The following is a 7,317-nucleotide window of genomic DNA, read 5'->3' on the forward strand; positions in this document are numbered from 1 at the left end:
CCCTAACACAATTTCCTGCCTAATAAGGATATCCTTCAGTTCCTCCTTCTCACTAGACCCTCAGTTCCCTAGTACTTTCGTAAGGTTATTTGTGTCTTGCTTCGTGAAGACAGAACCAAAGTATTTGTTCAATTGGTCTGCCATTTCTTTGTTCCCCATTATAAATTCACCTGAATCCGACTGCAAGCGACCTACGTTTGTCTTCACTAATCTTTTTCTCTTCACATATCTATAGAAGTTTTTGCAGTCAGTTTTTATGTTCCCAGCAAGCTTCTTCTCGTATTCTATTTTCCCCCTCTTAATTAAACCCTTTGTCCTTCTCTGCTGAATACTAAATTTCTCCCAGTCCTCAGGTTTGCTGCTTTTTCTGGCCAATTCTATGTCTCTTCCTTGGATTTAACACTATCCTTAATTTCCCCTGTTAGCCAAGGTTGAGCCACCCTCCCCGTTTTATTTTTACTCCAGACAGGGATGTATAATTGCTGAAGTTCATCCATGTGATCTTTAAATGTTTGCCATTGCCTATCCACCGTCAACCCTTTAAGTATCATTTGCCAGTCTACTCTAGCCAATTCATGCGTCAAACCATCGCAGTTACCTTTCCTTAAGTTCAGGACCCTAGTTTCTGAATTAACTGTGTCACTTTCCATCCTAATAAAGAATTCTGCCATGTTATGGTCACTCTTCCCCAAGGGGTCTCGCACAACAAGATTGCTAATTAGTCCTTTCTTATTACACATCACCCAGTCTAGGATGGCCAGCTCGCTGGTTGGTTCCTTGACATATTGGTCTAGAAAACCATCCCTAATACACTCCAGGAAATCCTTCTCCATCGCATTGCTACCAGGTTGGTTAGTCCAATCAATATGTAGATTAAAGTCACCCATGATAACTGCTGTACCTTTATTGCATGCATCCCTTATTTCTTGTTTGATGCTGTCGCCAACCTTACTACTACTGTTTGGTAGTCTGTACACAACTCCCACTAGCGTTTTCTGCCCATTGGTATTCCGCAGCTCCACCCATACCAATTCCACATCATCCAAGCTAATGTCCTTTCTTACAATTGCATTAATTTCCTCTTTAACCAGCAATGCTATCCCCGCCTCCTTTTCCTTCCGAAATGTTGAGTACCCCTGGGTGTTGAGTTCCCAGTCTTAGTCACCCTGGAGCCATGTCTCCGTGGTGCCAATGACATCATACCCGTTAACTGCTATCTGCGTAGTTAATTCATCCACTTTATTCCGAATATTCCTCGCATTGAGGCACAGAGCCTTCAGGCTTGTCTTTCTAACACACTTTGCCCCTTTCGAATTTTGCTGTAATGTGGCCCCTTTTGCTTTTTGCCTTAGGTTTCTCTGCCCTCCACTTTTACTTTTCTTTTTTCTATCTTTTGCTTCTGGTCCCATTCTACTTCCTTCTGTCTCCCTGCATAGGTTCCCATCCCCCTGCCGTATTAGTTCAACTCCTCCCGAACAGCACTAGGAAACACTCCCCCAGGACATTGGTTCCATTTCTGCCCAGGTGCAGGTCGTCTGGTTTGTACTGGTCCCACCACCCCCAGAACCGGTTCCAATGCCCCAGGAATTTGAATCCCTCCCTGCTGCACCACTCCTCAAGCCATGTATTCTTCTGAGCTATCCTGCGATTCCTACTCTGACTAGCACGTGGCACTAATAACAATTCTGAGATTACTACTTTTGAGGTCCTACTTTTTAATTTAGCTCCTAGCTCCCTAAATTCGTCTTGTAGGACCTCATCCCTTTTTTTACCTATATCGTTGGTACCTATATGCACCACGACAACTGGTTGTTCACCCTCCCTTTTCAGAATGCCCTGCACCCACTCCGAGACGTTCTTGACCCTTGCACACAGGAGGCAACATACCATCCTGGAGTCTCGGTTGCGGCCGCAGAAACGTCTATCTATTCCCCTTACAATTGAATCCCCTATCACTTTCACTCTCCCACTCTTTTTCCTGCCCTCTTGTGCAGCAGAGCCACCCATGGTGCCATGAACTTGGCTGCTGCTGCCCTCCCCTGGTGAGTCATCCCCCTCAACAGTACCCAAAATGGTGTATCTGTTTTGCAGGGGGATGACTGCAGGGGATCCCTGCACTACCTTCCTTCCACTGCTCTTCCTGTTGGTCATCCATTCCCTATCTGCCTGCGGTAAGACCAACTCACTAAACGTGCTATTTACATCATTCTCAGCATCGTGCATGCTCCAGAATGAATCCACCCACAGCTCTAGTGCCACAATGCGGACTGTCAGGAGCTGCAGCTGGATACACTTCCCACACACGTAGTCATCAGGGATACCGGAAGCATCCCTGGCTTCCCACATAGTACAGGAGGAACATAACACATGTCCGAGCTGACCTGCCATGAATTAACCCCTAGGTAAACTTAAATTGGCAACAACAATGCTAATGGTTACTTAATGATAGAGAAAAAAATAGAAAAACTACTCACCAATCACCAGCCAATCACTTACCCCCTTTGGGGGTGTCGTCACCTTTCTATTTCTTTCTACTTCTTTTTTGCCTTCTCACCCTGCTGCAGCTGCACCAGCTGGGCCTTTATAGGCTTCACCCACAATGCTGCTCCGCCTCTTGAACTGCCGCCGATTCCCAGACTCCCGCTGGGCCTTTATAGGCCTCACCCACATTGCTGCTCCGCCTCTTGAACTGCCGCCAATCCCCGAACTCCCGCTGGGCCTTTATAGGCCTCACCCACGCTGTTGTTCCGCCTCTCGAACTGCCGCTGATCCCCGGACTCCCACCTGCCCTTTATAGGCCTCACCCACGCTGCTGCTCTGCCTCTCGAACTGCCGCCAATCCCAGGACTCCCGCTGGGCCTTTATAGGTGTCATGTATTCAACTATCATTGAAACCCATGTATAAGCTGACCTAAGTTGTACACCTTGAGAACATTGACCACAAGGGGCGAACTTGTGGGAGACACTCCTAACCTGGACTTTCAGGTATAAAAGGGGAAGCTCCACCCACCTTCATCACTTGAGGTCTTGGTAATAAAGGTAACTGGTCACAGAGTGACCTTCTCTCAAGTATGGGCCTCGTGTGCATTTATACTGTATAGTAAGGAAATCTCATTGGCGACGAGAAACTGGGATTTAAACCATGCGAGCATGGCCACTAGCAGCACAGAAGAGAGGTACTGTGTTGGTGATGATTGGGACAACTTTATTGAGAGACTACAGCAAAGTTTTGTCACTAACGAATGGTTGGGACAGGATTCGGCCGACAAACGCGGGGCTCATCTCCTGATGGTTTGTGGATCCAGAACGTACTCCCTGATGAAGGATCTTCTAGCGCCAGAGAAGCCGGCGGACAAGACGTTCGAAGAGCTCAGTAAATTGATCGGGCAACACCTTAAACCGGCGAGCAGCATGCACATGGCGAGACACTGGTTTTACACGCTCTGGCGGCGAGAAGGGCAAAGCGTTCTAGACTTCGTGGCAGGTCTCTGGTGACAGGCGAGCCTATGTAAGTTCCCAGATGCATGCAGAGCAGAGATGTTGCAAGACTTTTTTATTGAGGGCATCGGGCACGCTGGGGTTTTCAGGAAATTAATTGAGACCAAAGACTTGACCTTGGAAGCGGTGGCTCTGATAGCCTAGACATTTATCTCAGGGGAGGAAGAGACCAGAATGATGTACAACAAAAATCTTGGCTCAAATGCGGAAAACGACCAGGGAGTCAACATTGTTAACGGGGCACACAGTTCTCCAGGCAGACAAGGGCAATCGGACATGCCCCAGCATGTAGTCGAACCCAAAGGGGGAATTCAACAGAGACAATGGCTAGCTGAACGGCGATTCATGCCATCGCAATGGACAATGCGGCCAGTAATGGGGCCATCAACACCTGTTAATGGTGCGCGTAAGGACAGTTACAGAGACAGTCAGAGACGATCGACTGGTAATGGACCTTTTGTTTCCAACAACGGGGCCTCCAGCTCATGCTGGAAGTGTGGAGGCAAACACCTAGCCAGAGCTTGCAGGTATCAGCAATATACCTGCAGAAACTGCAACGTCAGCGGTCACTTGGCGCGTATGTGCAGGAAGCCTGCAGCCAGGTTGATGTACGAGGAGGATGGGCCCAATGTAAGCCCTACAAGGCCAAATGAATACTGGGGGAAATCGCTGGAAGCTGAAGTTCAGCGAGTTCATGTGGAGCACATATACAGTTCATACACCAGGACGCCACCGATAATGATGAAAGTGCCCCTCAATGGCATCCCAGTATTAATGGAGCTAGACACAGGGGCCAGCCAGTCCCTGATGAGTATCAAACAGTTTGAAAGGTTGTGAGTATCCAAGGCCAGGAGGCCAAAATTATTGCCGATTGACGCACAGCTACGGACATATACAAAGGAGATCATTCTGGTGCTAGGCAGCGCCATGGTAGTCGTGACCAACAAAGATTCGGAGAACAGGTTGCCACTCTGGATCATCCCGGGGGACGGTCCCGCACTACTGGGGAGGAGTTGGCTTGCTGTCATGAACTGGAAATGGGACGATGTCAATGCAATTTCTTCTGCGGAGCGAGTATCATGCTCACAGGTCCTGGACAAATTTGACTCATTATTTCAACCTGGCATTGGCACTTTCATGGGAGCCAAGGTAGTGATTCACATAAACCCAGACGCTAGGCCAGTACACCACAAGGCCAGAGCGGTGCCGTATGTGATGCGGGAAAAGATAGAATGTGAATTGGACCGCCTGCTTAGGGAAGACATCATCTCGCCAATCGAATTCAGTGACTGGGCGAGCCCGATCGTGCCGGTGCTCAAGGCGGATGGGTCGGTCAGGATATGTGGCGATTACAAGGCCACCATCAGTCGGGTGTCACTCCAAGACCAGTACCTGCTACCGAGAGCGGAGGACCTCTATGCGACGCTCTCCGGTGGCAAACTTTTTTCAAAATTGGACCTGACCTCAGCTTACCTGACTCAGGAACTGGCGAGCGAGTCGAAGAAGCTGGCCACCATCACGACACACAAGGGGTTGTTAGAGTAGAACAGATGTCCATTTGGGATTCGTTCGGCCGCCGCGATCTTTCAGCGAAATATGGAAAGCCTCCTCAAGTCGATATCCTTATCACGGGACGCGATACTGAAGAACACCTCCACAACTTGGAGGAGGTGCTACACAGACTGGACCGGGTAGGGCTGCGACTGAAAAAGGCAAAGTGCGTTTTCTTAGCTCCAGAGGTAGAATTCCTGGGGAGGATGGTAGCAGCAGACGGGATCAGACCTACTGCGTCCAAAACGGAAGCGATCCAGAGAGCACCCAGACCCCGTAACACGACGGAGCTGCGTTCGTTCCTGGGGCTCCTGAACTATTTTGGTAACTTTCTTCCCAAATTGAGCACAACACGTGCTCCTATGCAAAGGTCGCGATTGGGTCTGGGGGGGGCAGCCTGTAAAGGGCTTTTGATAGAGCACGCAATTTGTTATGCTCCAACAAACTGTTAACGTTATATGACCCATGTAAGAAACTTGTTTTAACGTGCGATGCGTCGTCCTATGGGGTTAGGTGTGTGTTGCAGCATGTGAATGCCAATGGTCAGTTACAGCCGGTAGCTTATGCCTCCAGAAGTCTGTCCCAGGCAGAAGGGGGCTACGGGATGGTAGAAAAGAAAACGCTTGCATGTGTATATGCAGTAAAAAAAATGCACCAGTACCTGTTTGGTAGGAAATTTGAGCTGGAGACAGATAACAAACCCCTAACGTCCCTTTTGGCTGACAACAAGTCCATAAATGCGAATGCATCGGCCCACAAACAGAGGTGAGCACTCACGTTAGCCGCCTATGACTACACAATTCGGCACAGACCAGGTACTGAAAACTACGCCGCTGCAGGCTCCCACTAGCCACCACTGAGGGAGCAACTGAGCATGATGCTGAGATGGTCATGGTTGTTGAAGCCTTTAAAAGCGAAGGCTCAGCTTTGACAGCCCGTCAGATTAAAGTCTGGACAAATAAAGACCCGCTACTGTCTTTAGTTAAGAAATGTGTCCTGAATAGGGACTGGGCTGCCACGTATGGGGCATGCCCTGATTAATTTAAACCGTTTCATAGGCGCAAGGATGAACTCTCGATTCAGGCCGATTGCCTACTGTGGGGAAACCGAGTAGTCATGCCCCAGATGGGCAGAAAGGTGTTTATCAGAGAACTCCACAATGAGCGCCCGGGCATTGTCATGATGAAGGCAATTGCCAGGTCACATGTTTGGTGGCGAGGGATAGATGCAGACCTGGAACTTTGTGTTCGCAGGTGCAACACGTGTGCTCAGCTGGGCAATGCACCCAGGGAAGCCCCCCTTAGCCCCTGGTCCTTGCCCGCCAAGCCATGGTCACGCATCCATGTAGACTATGCAGGTCCTTTCATGGGAAAAATTTTTTTGGTTGTAGTAGATGCCTGCTTCAAATGGATTGAGTGTGCCATTTTAAATTCAAGCACATCCTCTACCACGGTAGAAAGTCTACGGGCAATGTTCGCCGCCCATGGTCTACCGGATGTCTTGGTCAGCGACAATGGCCCGTGCTTCACAAGCACTGAATTCCAGGACTTCATGGCAGGCAATGGAATCAACCATGTCAGAACGGCACCATTCAAGCCGGCCTCAAACGGCCAGGCGGAACGAGCAGTGCAGATAATCAAACAGGGGATGCTCAGAATCCAAATGGGTTCCCTACAAAGCTGCTTATTATGCTTCCTGTTGGCCAATAGATCCCGAACCACACTCACTCACAGGGGTTCCACCCGCAGAGCTGCTAATGAAAAGGACGCTCAAAACCAGGTTATCCCTTATACACCGTACTATGAAAGAAATTGTTGAGAGCAGGCGTCAGTCACAATGTGACTACCATGACAGGAATGCGAGGGCGCGATGTATTGATGTAAATTACCCTGTGTTTGTCCTCAACTACGCTGCAGGGCCCAAATGACTTGCAGGCACTGTGATCGCAAAAGAGGGGAATAGGAATCTAATTGTTTAACTTACCAATGGACAAATCTGCCGCAAACACGTGGATCAAACTAAAAGGAGATTCAGCAACCCCATAGAAGAAGCAGAGGAGGAAAACAACATAGAGTTTACTCCACCACAGGTGACCGAACACTGGAACCAAGTGGAGGAGAGCCCAGTCACTGTGGGCAGTCCAGACAGGCCTGAGGCACCGCAAACAGCAGACACTCAGGCCAGCGCCCATAAACCGGCGCCCCAACTCAGGCGCTCTACAAGGGAGCGTAAACCACCAGAGAGACTTAACCTGTGATCCCAATAAGA

Source organism: Pristiophorus japonicus, chromosome 9, assembly GCF_044704955.1.
Source record: "Pristiophorus japonicus isolate sPriJap1 chromosome 9, sPriJap1.hap1, whole genome shotgun sequence".
In the NCBI taxonomy this organism is placed as follows: Eukaryota; Metazoa; Chordata; class Chondrichthyes; family Pristiophoridae; genus Pristiophorus; species Pristiophorus japonicus.